The sequence below is a fragment of the Monomorium pharaonis genome, chromosome 8, assembly GCF_013373865.1.
Source record: "Monomorium pharaonis isolate MP-MQ-018 chromosome 8, ASM1337386v2, whole genome shotgun sequence".
NCBI lineage: Eukaryota > Metazoa > Arthropoda > Insecta > Hymenoptera > Formicidae > Monomorium > Monomorium pharaonis.
The window spans coordinates 21,477,207-21,491,560 of record NC_050474.1 but is presented as its reverse complement, the minus strand read 5'-3'; the positions used below and the strand labels follow the sequence as shown (position 1 = coordinate 21,491,560).

At 44.5% G+C, this 14,354-nt stretch overlaps 1 protein-coding gene across 1 annotated transcript in view; it reads left to right on the top strand.

The window, feature by feature from the left end:
• Positions 1-14,354, top strand: part of LOC105834408 — a 61,751-nt gene that overhangs the window by 1,185 nt on the left and 46,212 nt on the right. The gene's annotated exons all lie outside the window — the stretch shown is intronic.

Genomic DNA, 14,354 nt, shown 5'->3' with positions numbered 1-14,354 from the left:
CGACGACGCGAGACGCGAGAAATATCTTGCACGGCGAGCGTCATATTAGACTCGACGTCTATTAATTTTTCAAGAGAGGGGGGGGGGGCGAGGAGCAGGGCGAAGCAAGGATTTGTCAGGGATTACACGAGCGGAGGAGAAAGATACGATCGGATGGAGGAGAAAAACTCCGCTTTTTCCTCCGCGATTGATTCACTCTTTTTTTTTCCGTATTATTGTTGGAGAATATAATGGGATTTCGAAGGTACATACGGGTGCACGAAAGAGGCAGCCCGGAAACGCATTCGACGGGATCTCGCGGGGGGGGGGGGGGAGGGGGGAAAAAAACACGTCAATTATGATTTCTCTCTCACGAATTGCGAATTCGACATTGTTGTTTTCGCGCGTATCCGCTCGGGCGAGGAGTTTCGTCGAAGCGCGCAGCACCGCCGGCGCTCGCTCGGTGTTTGTTTTCATCTCGTCATTTATTCGCGGAATTTTTAAAACGGTGCGCCTTCCCGCGGCCGAACGTTCTCTCTCGTCCGCGAATAAAGTCTTGCCCGCGACGTATAAAATCCCACTCGAATGGTCCTCCAGATCCGAATTTCGCGAGTTGAATATTCGTCTCCCGCGGAGTATATTTATTTCCGTTTAAATTAAACACGCAGTCAGCTTCTCTTGTGCGGTTTTTTATCTGTCCTACGCCGGAGTGATGTTTTTTTCTTTTATTTGAAAATGCTGAGCGATCAATTGTACCTACGACGATGCTCCGAGACGAGGCGATTCAGCGGAGACCTTCGATCGCGAATTCGGGCCAGCTGACGCGCGCGCGTGGCCTCGATATGTTTATAAAACAGGCGTTGCAGAAATACGCCTACGTCGTAACGCGAAACGCTTTAAACGCTTTACGCGCGTGACTGACTGACTGACTGACTGACTGACAACGAGGATGGCACCGGCGGCCGTTAAAATGCGCGCGAACGACGTTTAATTCGTCGGCACAGGCAAACAGGGTACACGCGATTCGACGCTACGAAAATATTTGCACTCGCCTCTGAGTGACGAGCGTCTTGGAAAAAGAGCGGCACGAATTTATTTCCGGACCTCCTGTAACATCGTTGATTGTGAGGCTATAAATACTATGTACATAGATGCGAAAACGATCGCCGTGAATTACGGCGAAATGTTACAATGACGTAACTGTTTGCCGATGGATTCACTTATCAAAGTGTTGTTTGAACCAGTTACAAAGTTATTGTTTTCTTATCTCTTTTGCTGGGCATCTTGCATCAGAATTAGATTTTCGAAAACGCAATTGAGAATATCAGAGGCATATGATAAACTTTAATATAAATTTGTAATATCATGATTATTTAAATTTTTGAATTTACTGCCTGTGAAAGCAAGAGAAAAAGTTATACATGAGAGAAAATATTAATATTTGGTAGAAAATATGTGATACTTTTTGGGAACATAAAATTTTTATCCGACTTTTGCTCGATGTCTATATATATCGCGAATAGAAAGAAGAATTTCAAACGAGTGATAAGGAACAAGTGTAATATTAGCGAACGTCGTATCTTCACGTCGATATCGTAAAAAAGAAAAATTGCAAAGTAGAAATAAATATTTATAAACGCGCATACCTTTGACGGCGACTTTTGATTACGAAAATAAATTTTACAAACGCGAGTCTCTCCAGGCACGTAAGAGGCGTTTGAAAATTACGACGTGTAATCGCAGTGGGCACGGTTACAAGGTTACGTGATCGCTCCTCCGACCGATAATAGCGGGTCGTTACGAAATCAGCGATTTGCTGGAGTTGTACTAATGCGTACGGGTATTGGTTGACTCCGCTGCCCCGGGTGCGCCAATTTTTATTGTAACGTAAATTCCAGAACACCGAGAGAGAAAGAGAGAGAGAGAGAGATTTTTGTACGCAAATAGTATCGTTGAGCTCACATTTACAATTGAAATCGCGGTAATATTGGTGTAAAATATCTTTAAAAATCACGCTTATATTGATCCCTTTCAGTTTACGAATCGGTATCATGAGTTCAGACGAATAAATGAAACAACGCGTTATTAAAAAGAAGAGACCGTGTTATATTACCAATGAAATAGACACTGACGTCACGAGAGATTAGATATTGGACATACTTGGCTAATAATTCATCGGCGCACCTAATTAATAATTCATCAACGCGTTCGCCACGCGTTTCATCATCATGGTCATTATCGAAGGCACATACAAAATTAGAAATGGCGAGAGGATTCTGATCGATTTTACGGATTTGTTTTTTTTTAGGGAATACATACCTCGGGGGATGATTTAATATAAATCTTTTTTTATTCCTCCCGTGAGAGCGAGCAAAGTCCGTGCGATGATGAAACGTGAAAGCGTCGATAGATTCCGCTATCGACCCTTTTGGGGCTTCAGCCGCGGATGGTGTTCGTTGTGTTGCATCCGAACAATGAATTACGCAACGCTCGGCGCGTTGGAATACACGGTCGCCTTCCTCTCTCTTTCTCTCTCTTTCTCTCTCGCTCTTTTTACAGCCAGGCAAGCGCGCTCAAACCGATATTACACGGTATTATTACGTGCGCGCGCGCCCGTTGCGTTAGGCAGGAAACGTGGAAGAAGAGCCCGTTTTTGTTGTGTGTATCGCGTCGCGACCCGGTTTAGGCGTGCCCCTAGAAACGCCAGGCAACACGGTGAGTAAAGCAGAACGCCTCTGAAATGTCAGGCACCGGTGCGATGCTGGTGAACGGTGGATACGCATCTCGCGCGCCTGATACGCCGCGCGTATATCCCCGCGATATATGTACGTGTACTCCACGTGCGGCCGCGCGGCGTTTTATTATCGGGGCCTTCGATACTCGATAAAAGGGAACACGTTCCCTACACAAGGCTTTGGTACTGCGACACTACCTTGGTATATCTCGAGATTCTCGGGGTACGTTGGATCCTTGATACCTAGGTGCCTCCTTCTATACGATCCTTTGATACCGTAGATTTCTGTTTGTCTTCTTTGATCTCTCGCGTATCTTTGGTAGCGTGGATTCTTTAGCGTTTATCGACCTTCAATTTCACACAGATTTTTACGTGCATGGATTGAATTTTATAGATCCCGAACGCCGCAGATCGTCGATTTTTATTTTTATGTTTTGGATTTTGTGGAATCCTTTGATGTCGCGAATTTTTTTTGTGTCTATCGACTTTCAACATGTATATCTTTTTATAAAAATCTTTATTCTCGTAAATCTTTAGCACCACGAGTTGTTTTGTCATTTTTAAAGTTTTTATTTCTACGTAGTTAGGACATTATCGTGGCGGCAAATTTTTATACCTCTCGATTCTTCAGCAAACATTAATAATATTGAGTTTTTGTACCCTATAATTATTCGAATTTTATTTCACGTGCATTTGGATCTTATAGATTTTTGTTGCTACGAATTTTTATCCTTATCGATATTTCTTTCAACAGAAACCTATTTTTATATAGATATCATTAATCTCCTCAGGATTTGATATCTAAGCACTTATTGTGAAATTGTTTGGAATGGATTAATTTATCTTCTAGATTTCTATTACGTTTTCTAGAGAAAATGGATGTTTATTATCCTTTAATCCCAGAGATTTTTATTTCCAAGTATTTTTAATTCTCATTGATTATTCTCGTTGATTTTATCTATCTACTAATTTTAACAGTTTGTTCATTTATTTGTATCTTGAATTAACAAAAATTTGGTATCTTGAATATTTTTCTCTTTGTTTTTCCGAATCCATATTTACACGACTTCGTGCATCATCTTATCATTTTTTTTCCGCGAATTTCCAGAATTCAGAAACTTAGGTTACAGGATTTCCGGTAAATCAGAGACTGTTGTGCGAGTTTTATCATTTATAGCGATCGTACAGTACTCTCTTTGTCTCGTAGCTCTCTCGCATGGTTCGTGCAAATTTCTGCATGCATTCCAACATTCACGATAGCTTAAAACTTCATGTAAACGCGAATATGTCCAAACTTTGTTCGGACGGCATTATCATTCGTTTGAATCGCGGAGCTAACCGTGAGGTGATAAACACGCGGGAACATCATTAACAGCTGCCATCGTTTCGCGCGTCTTTCGTGCTTCGACGTACTCGTAAAAAAATATAGATCGCCCTTGTCGTTCCATTTACGAGCGAAAGAAAAAAAGAGGACGATGGTCAAGCGTAAGTCTCTCGTCGATTCCATCTCGTAATAATTAATCACACTTTTTTATTGCGACTTCGAAGATCATAAGCCATTTCCAATTTACTCTCGGCAATGATCTAGCCTGGGCACCATTGACTTTAACATCGCGTAATCGCACATCGCTCATTCGATAACGATCGCGAGGCGCAATTAAGGAGATTAACGTCGTCATCGCGCGACTTTTCACCACGCGCGATTCAATGGTTACATCTGTAACCCGTTATTACGTCGCAATTATAATACAACTTGCAACTTTGGAGAAAGCGCGCGTCACAATTGGAAAAGCTAATATATTCAGCGAATTAAGCCACGGAGATTATAAATTAGACCCATAAAATCACTGTTATGTCGGACAAAATATTTTATTCCACGATTAAAATGCGTATTTCATATGCGCCAGAAGATTATGCCGCGGTGATTTTCTGTTTATTTCTGTAAAATGTTAATTTTACTCCCAATAATATTATTACGTAAAAACTTTACATTTTTTCACGAACAGAACGGCGTCTATTGACTCAATTCGAAAGCGACCGAAACTCTCTAGCAACGTGTTTTGTCGTTCGACAGAAGACGCGTAGTCTCGTCTCTCTTATCGAGCGCGGGTTGACTCTCGTCTAATTGTAAGCGGCGTTTACTTAACGAGCGTGCACACGCACGTCCTCGGCGGGGAAGCCCCAGGTTCTCATCATCGCGCCGAGGCGCCGACGTTCGTTAGTACGACGACGTAAAATAGATCACGTAGACCCAAGAGATCGAGACGATTCGGAGGATCTACCGCGGATCTGCTACAGACACGCACACGCGCGAAACTCTCGTGCCCTCGTCTCAGGTACAGGCTTTTCTCCGATCGAAACTGGTTCGCGGATAAGGTCTTTAACCTTAAGCTAGCCGCCTTAGGCTGTAGCTCGCTGCTAGAGGTGGCTCTATGAAGAAAGAGAGGGAGAGCGATAGCGGCGGCGATGATGACGATGACGACGATGACGAGCTGGCCGCCGCGATCGTAATGAACGTGTCCTGTTGGTTTGGCGTATACATGCACGTGGTTCTCCCACCTCGTCGTTGTCGTCGTGGTTTACGATCGTAAAATAATTTAAACGTGGCTGGACCATGAGTCCCGCATAATTCTCGTTTACGTCGGGATTCGTAAAGTAGAAATGAAAATCGCACGTCAGGGATATCTGCGATGTGAAAATGTGAAGTTGCGTCGAACGTGTTTCCGACGGGTGTATTGTGTAATTGCTGAATAATTGGGACACGACACGATCAGGATCTGTGGCGCAAACGGGTCGTGAAAACGAGAACTTATCCTCGTGATGTTTGGATGACGCGCTTGTTCCACTTTAATGTAACAAAGGACGAGAATTAGGTTGCGTTAAGGATGGCAGATAGAAATGAAGATCCATTAAGGGTTCGCCGTGTCAAAACACGTTATCGAAGATAGAATTTGGCATCGAAAGTTTAATTATACCCAAGTTCAACACACACACACACACACACACAAGTTGATCCGTAAAAATATTTTATTTGTCTATACTTTTCAACTTTTAATTACGACTTTCGTTTATTTCGTCACGGAGTTTATTATCTTCAGCTTATGACATCCTTATTAATTTTTCTTGACAGAACAATGCATTATATCCGGATTGGTACATTTAGAGAATGTTTCTTGGTGCATTAGTTAGTCAGCGGGTCAAGAAAACTTTCTCATCGCTGCCGCTCTTGTCGGAAGGTTGTGATAATATCAGGGAAACGACGTTTTTTGCGCAAGCCTCGTGTGTCCCGACGAATTGTAGACGCGGAATGTTCTCCTTCTTATTCATCTCAGGGACTTAATTGTTTTCTTTTTTCATTCGCCATGGTTTTAATTGCACGCACCATGCGTTCTCGTGCAATTAGCTCGATATACAACGTAACACGAGGTAATCTCCTCTGTAGATGCATACACGATCATTCCCATTAAAAAGAATATCTTCCGCCGTACTGATCTATTTATCTCGTCGTTAATGTAACAATTTTTAATTGATAATAATTAGGATATTTGATTCTTTATTTATTTGCATATAAAAATTAAGAGAAAATCTTCTAACTGAAGGATAACGATTGAATTTGCAAAAGTAAAATTATCATCTTTCCGTATTTCGAAATCTGAAATAGAATCTTCGTACGAGCTTTTATTGCAACATTTCGTCTTTGACGGTGCCGGAAATAGGTCAGACGCAGTTCTGGCAGTAGCATCCACGATCGCTTTACGTGACGCAAAAGTAAAAATTAAAATAAATGCGCACGCGATCTGCGGGCACGATGTGTCTCGATCGAAACCAGAGCGACGTAGACACGGGCCTAGCTATCTCCATACGCACGCGAGCGAGTCGAGCGTGCGATGGGAGAAAGTTCCCTGGCGACGTCCAAACGCCGGAAACGCCAGTGACTCCGGTGCGAGCTGGATTTCGAGAGATCGGTCTTCGTTTTCACTGACGGAAGACCTCGCGAACGCGCGCGTTCTTATCCTCTCCTCCCGTTGTCACGTGGATTCGTGTGGTGGCTGCGCAAATTACGGTGAAATCGTATTCGCGTACATAACGTGTGTAGGCGCCTCGAGATTACGCGCATTAAATCTTGCGAAACATAAAATCCGACGTTTAAATCGAAAGTCCGAGACCCAATTGAATTCCCATTCAAATGAGTATGATTTCGAATTAATTATGAACATGTGGCGGAAGTTACGATAATCGCACAGCGCGCTCGTATACGAATAAAGATTTGCTCATATTTTTCTGTCGGCTTTAGTTTGAAAGTTTTAATTTAAAAGCGATCTTAAATTCAATTCATACGAAATTTTAATTAAAGAATTTTTGACTTGTGTATACAAGATACATAAAAGATTCAGATATTAATCTTAGAATTTTTTTTAACGTGCAAAAATTCAAAGCAGATTTTATGATTACAAATTTATTTTATGTCACATATGTTTTGTTGAATAAAAAAATGGACTACACACATACACACACACACACACACACACACATTTAATAAGAGAATTTATATGAAATCATTACAAAGATGGGTTATAGAAGAGACTTCTCGCTCATTTGCTCCAAAAATTAAATATATATTTATTAAACGATATTCCTTAAGCGATCCGTGAATCATGACAAGTGATCGATCACTCCGAAATAAATGCACACGATGTCTGGCTTTTTCCACGGCGCTCGTGATACCGATGCATCATTGTAACACAACAACGGGATGTAGGCAAATGTGCGCGAATTAAGATCGTTGGTGCGCACTAGACGTGATTTATTGCGTTATGCCCACTCCGATTTATCAGCCGTGACGTTGTAATGGGCACTAATGGAATTAGAATAAAAACTGGATAACACTTATTTGCTACGATTACGCGACATCCCTCTGATAACTGATATCTACCAATAAAATTTTCGACACGTGTCGTAACTGCCTCTCGCTACACCGCAGTTTTACATTTCGTCAGAGCGCACAATGAAATGCAATTTATCTTTTTTTTTTCGATCATTATCACTTGATCAACGTTTCACATCATTTGACGAAATAATAAATGCACACCCCGTATCGCGCGTTTCAATCGACCAAGCTTACATGTACGTATTTTCTTTTTAAATATTTAGTGCTAATTAAAGTTTCCTTGCAAATTATTATGTCGTTCCAGCTAGTAATTTATTTAGAGGAGGGATAAAGCGTGATAGAGACTGCGTTCGAAAGGCTCGATTGAATATCGAATATCGCGTGGAAGTTGAATGCAGACAACGAGTGCTGCGCAGGTCAATACATCTAACATAACACGTAATGCATCGACGTCCGTGTCTACATGTTTAACGCGATTCTGGAGCAACGGCGGTTGAGATTCGAATCGGTGAATCGGGATCGAGTGTATTTCATTAGCAGATTTCATTAGGCTAATTAGGAGCCCTTGTTACGCACGTAATTACGATCGCGGAAACGCTCCGCGGAATCTGTAGAGGCTGGAAAAGTTGCGCATTCGCGACCTCGGATGCTCCAGTTTCCGGGCTCCGATTATGCTTTGGTGGAAAAAAAAGGATTGCCTCGGCGAGCATATTTTTTTTAGTCCGCGCAGAGCGACGGAAAAAAATTTTCGCTTTATTGTCCGTGTCCAGAATTTCAAAAAAAGTGTCACGCGTCGGGAAAAACGTGCCATTACGAAATGCGCGTGTACCATAAAATCGCGTTGGGATTTAAATTAAATTGTATAAAATTGTAAAGCAAATGCTGGGGAGAGATATTTGTTGGCTGTTTAGAAAGATGGTCGAAGAAATTTTTAGATAAATAATCTAAATTTATGGACTCTTAAAGATTTCGCAAAGAAATCTTTAAACGGCCGGCCGCGAATTATTAGACGTGTGACGATCGACGTCTAAAAAATTAGATAAACTACCTGACAATTTGTCGTTGCTCGTTATCATTTCGCCGTCTACTCACGTCGTCAATTCAGGCATGCAGGTGCGGAGGCGCGACACACCGGCAGGTGCGAGATAGGCAAGTGGTCTAACCCAAATTCTCAGGCTACAATTACGGGTTTTCACCGTGACTCGCGATTTCCCTCTCGCAAGGCAAATAGACTGAAGAAAATAATAGAGATAAGGAAGGATGCGATCGGCGCATCCCCTCAACACACAGGTGTATCCGCGCGTACGTGTGTGTGTGTGTGTGTTTGGTGCGCTGCTTGTAATTAGCCGCGTAATTAACGCGGCGCGTATCTCGTCGATCGCGATCCGCGAACGCGATCGTGAACGGAGTCGACGGGTGTCTGTCTCTCGCTCTTTAAATTTTCGCGGTTTTTTTTTTACTTCTCCCATCGGGATCAAGATCGCTTAAACTTTAATCGGGATGACGCGCGCTCGTCCATCCGTGTTTAGAAAGCGACTCGCCTACACCTGCATCCCTGCCCATTTTCTCCGTAACCGTATGGTGCTTTCGAGTGCCGTCGATGTCTCCACGTCGCGCAAACTATACAGAGGCATTTTCCAATCGCTAAAAATCCTTACATTTTCTTTAAAAAAAAAAAAAAAAAAAAAAAAAAAAAAAAAAAACGCTTTCCTTCTTCGTCGACTTTTTCTTTTAATCAAGTCTACGTTTGTAGATTCATCGAAATTTTCAGATCTACCTAAACATTTCCAGGCCGCGTTCGCGAGCGGACCGAAACTCAACGATTATCCTCGACTTCGCGATTGCGTGCGATAATAACGCCGTAATTTTCGCGGCGATCGCCTAACGTTCTATAAATAACCGCGGCCAAACCGGTATCGGGGTCAGGCGGCGGTAGCGGCGGCGGCGTCGGCGTCGGCCACTGTGCGGCCTACGAACGGCCCCTATCGCGGTATCCCGAAAAAGCGATGATCCCAGCTGGAGTACCGCCGGAACCCGTCCGCGGATTCCGCGACCGCGTTTTCGCTCGTCGCGTCCACGAGGCACGGATACGAGGCGTGCAGAGACGGAGATCGCGGCGAGATCGCGGACGCGAGTGCGATGTGCACTGGCCCGCTCCGCCACGCTCTGCTTGCCTCCGCAAACGCGACTCATTATGACGCGTCCTGTCCTCCTCCTTCGTCCTCCTTCATCCTCCGCCCGCTCCTTCCTTTCCTCGCCTTCCTCCTCTTGTCGATATACCTTTCGCGGTATCCGGAGCGCGGTGCTCGCCGTTCACGGAGTGATTCTCTCGTTGATTCACGTTGGATTCACGTTTTGATTTGATTTAAGAACGATTTTTCGGGGAAACTCTTTTTCTAAGATTGACGCATAATCGATTTAATCGACTGAGGAATAGATTTTTAATCCGTGTAATCTTGGAGAATTTTTATCCAACAAAAAATTGAAGCACTTACTTTTTCGTTCTCGTTCTCCTGTTAGAGCAAACTGTGCCGTCCGACCGGCGGAGTTTTATTACACCGCTCTTTCTCTCCACTCCTTTTTCTTATTTATATAAAGTTATTGTCGTTTAGCCACTCACCTGCTCGCAAGAGTAATCAACAAGATCGTCTTTATCGCAATCCGACTTTCTCTCCGTCCTTACTGACTTGATTTTACAATATCGAATGCGAATAGGTTTTTGATCTTCGACATTTACTTTCTAACGTCTCCGCGAGAGACGGGGAATTGTGTGCTCTTTTCAAATGATCGGTATTTTGTTTTTTCGAATTTATCGTTGTGCCGGCGCGTATCCGAGTCGCGAGATAAATTTTCATTTTCCAGGGACGTCCCTTCCCTCCCCCCTACCGGATCTCGCGGGAGGCATTTTTCTGACGGCGCGTAAATTCACCCGCGGCACATTTCCCGCGGGCATCAATATCCTCCTGCGGTCAAGTGAAGGAACGGTCCTTGAGAAACAAGGCTAGCCGGCCTCTAACACGCGCCCCTTTTTCCGGAAGATGTTTTTCTCCCTGCCTCCCTTCCCCTTTCTCTCCCCCTCCCTCTCTTCGTACTGTTGTCCGGATTACATGAATTCTGACGCGTCCGATCGTTAAATTGTAAGAAGAAACGGGTTTTGTTGGGATCGTAGGAGAGGAAGCCTGACCAACCGGGCTTCCATTACCGTTGTAAGACTATGGCTCAGGGCCGTATTACGCAAGAGAGCCGGTCCGACGAACCTGATCGTCACGATCCCTACGTAGATCTCCCCGCCGTTTCTCCATCGAGCGTTGCCCGACCGGATTCTCTCTCCTTCGATCGCGAGGTCGAGGCTCGTTCGAGGGCCTCTTGCCCGGATCCGTCGAAAAATACCCGAATAAAATACTCGCCGCGCGCGTGCGGTCGAATAAAATTGCGAAACTAAAGCCAGAGACGTAATAAAAAATAATTATATACATTATGTCTCAGTGCTTGAGCAAAGAATACAATTCCCCCCCCCCTCCCATTCGCATCAAGGCGGATTTCTTACTTTAGTAAATTTCGTACATAAACATCTTCGGTATATTTATATTCTTTAATATTCTTAAAAACAAAACAAAGATTGAAAACGATTCTCACTTTACTTCTCTTTTTTCCCCGAATGGAAACGAAACAGGATATTTTTCACGTTTTCATGGTTCGAGGGATTTCCCGAAATGGTTGGTGAGTAGTCGGGTTTGACTCACAAAGTCGACTCGTGCACGAAAGTGGGGCGAATTATCGCCCGTCGAGGGGAAACGAGATAACTCAGGAGGAAGAAAAGAGGGTGGTAAAGTTTCGAATGCGCATATCAGTCGGCTGGCTTCCCGGACATTGTCGGTGCATGTCGCAGCAGTGTGCAACAACGCCGCCGCACGCCCACATTCCGACGGGTATGAGGCGAATCTTTTCGTCTTCCTTTCTCGTCTTTCTCTCTGCGGCATGTGCGATATTTACCGGCATAGTATATCCCGCGTGTTTCCTCCGCGGAACATGTCCGCCCGCCCTCCGAGTTACCGCCTTTTTTTACCGGGGATCGAGGTGAGCAACATGTGAAACGCATTAAAGATGCCGGCTGATTAATCTACGGCTGCATGCGTCCCGAAGACGCGTAGAAAGCCTGTTGAGCGTGTGGCACTTGAGCTGTAAATTGACGTTCGGACTGACAGTTAATTTAGCAGTGGATTATTGGAGCTTTACGGGACGATTCGCAAAATCGATACGACGGCCGTAAGTTTCCGTTTGCATTTTAACTGTTACTTTAATTTCCTCCCGTTCCACAGCGAACTTCCTTTCCCAGTATTACATATACCTTTTTAACTTTACTTCCATGCGCCTCTTCCCTCGCGCGTTAATTTTTATCCTGGAATTTGCACATGGTAATACGCGACCGAGCAAAAAAAAAACGTAGAAATCGCCTTAAGCGTAAAAATAGGGGAAATAATGGAGCACTGACTGGCTAATTAATCCGCCTTGACGGACCTCGGGGGACCGTAATTCCTATCATGACTCGTTAATCTCGAGGTAATCTCGAAGGCGGCCGGCTTTAGCCAAGCGTAATGTCGAAGTGTCATGCGTCCCGAAAGGCAGGCGTGTCGTACCCTTCGGGAAAGGAGGTCGACGTATTATCGATCGGCCGGTGTGACGATCGTTATCAAACTTTGATACGGCCGGATCTATATACAAATCTAACCGGCCGGCGACTTCGCGCCGCCGAGCTAAGCAGTCAGTTTAGCGGCTTATACGGCGCCTACAAAGGACAGGGCATTGTAAATTAATTGACAGAGGCGGTTTTACCGCCGCCGTGAAGAGCCGGTCGTGCACTATCGATTGCCGTGTAACTGCAAAGGACGTCGACCTCGAAACTCTACTGACGAAGACTAGAGTCCGGGGAAACGATCGATAGTCGTTCCGAGCGTCTACCTTTCGAGCGTTGGCGTTCATTTCTATAATATCGCCCGACGCGGGATAATCGTCGTCCGTAGTACGCTACGTGGATTCCAAACTCGCCGAGATTTTCCATTCCGCGTAAAAACGTCGATACCAAACCCTATATGCTATATGCCTTTTATACGTTGAAAGGAAAATGATAATTAAATTCCAATCAAACTCACGTTTCGTCAGTTAAATTTAATTTATGGAATTGACCTGCTTAATCAATGTAATAGAAATAATAGGGGGAAATCAAAACGAAAAATTTGTAATATAAAGCAGTTTATTAATTAATAATAGATTTGTAAGAAGTACATTAATAACAAATGTACATCTATGTATATGTGTTTTTTTTTACCTGCTTCACGGCGTTATTAATATTCTCTTAGTGCGTTACCGTCGTCGTAGATTAATACGATCTTATCTCTCCCTCGCTTTCCGTCTTCCGAAACGAGAACCGCACGGAATGTCATCCCTCGAGAGGTACGTCTTGGTATCAAGACCCGTACGGAAGCCGCGGTGGCGCGTTTGTACGTGCAGCCGCCACGGATGCGGCTTAGCTCGGTAACGTCTTTTTGCACGGGCCGAAGATAGCCACCGTGAGTACCAGTACGATTAATGACTTCCTTATGTTTACGCTCGTGCATATTCGCGTGGCATCCCGACGACGACCAAAACGGACGACCGTACGTGTTCCCGGCGCGTTAAAATACCCGCGGGGTACCTTTAATAGAATTCATTCTAATCCATTCTAATTACAATAGCGGCTCGCACAGCAACGACAGATATAGAAGGATCCATACGTGGGAATTCATTTTAATATTTCGAATTAGCTTCGCATTGGTTTCAGCCCACCGATCATTCGCATCTCGTGTCGTTTCCTCGAACTAATTTTATCGAATTAAACGAATGCGATCCGTCGGAGGAAGAAGAAGAGCACGGTGTAACTTTGTTACACCGCGGATTCTATTGCTTATTATTGAATAATGATTTTTTTTAAAGTCGTTACGGAGTCAATTGTTGCATCAAGTCTTACCAGCGGATCGCCCGCGTCGTTGTTCTTAAGCGAATTTTATTCATCCTTCACGAGCATAAGTGATAAATTACGATCGTACGGGGCCAGATGTAGTTTACCGCATCTCGCGTGATGATATTATTCAATAAGCACCTCCCGCCGCACACGTTTCTAAACCACCGTGCCCAATCCTAGTGTACCAATTACTCCCCCCCCCCCCCTACTTGGGATACAAAACGGTAGAAAGGTGGTTCTCGCCGGAGTCATAGGTTACCGTTTTACATGGCGATCCGTAATGATCACGGCTCTCTCGAATACATCGAAAGGAGGCGCAGGAGGTGGAGGAGGGGTAGGAGGGGGAAGACGATAGCGAAACTCGCGCGCATTATCCAATCGTCGGGAGTGCTCTCGCGGACGGCGTTTACAGCGCCGGCGACTCCAAGTCGTGACCGATCCTCCGGTGGGAATCCGCCCTGAGATCAACTCTCATACGCCTCGAGAGAAGCTGTTCCGTGTCCGTCTCTCTCTCTCTCTCTCTCTCTCTTTTTCTGCTTCTCCTTCTCTTTCTTCCCTCTCTTTCTTTCCCGCCCGCGCGTCAGGCCTTTTCCTATTCTCTCCTGCTTCGCGCCGCACCTTCTCTCTTCCTCCCGCGTCTCCCTCATCTTAGCCTTACCGATCCACAGACAGTCTGCTAATGGTACACATATCGGCTCGACGCACACAATCAAACCGCGAAAGAGACGATCCCCTGCAATCGGATCGCCCGGTCC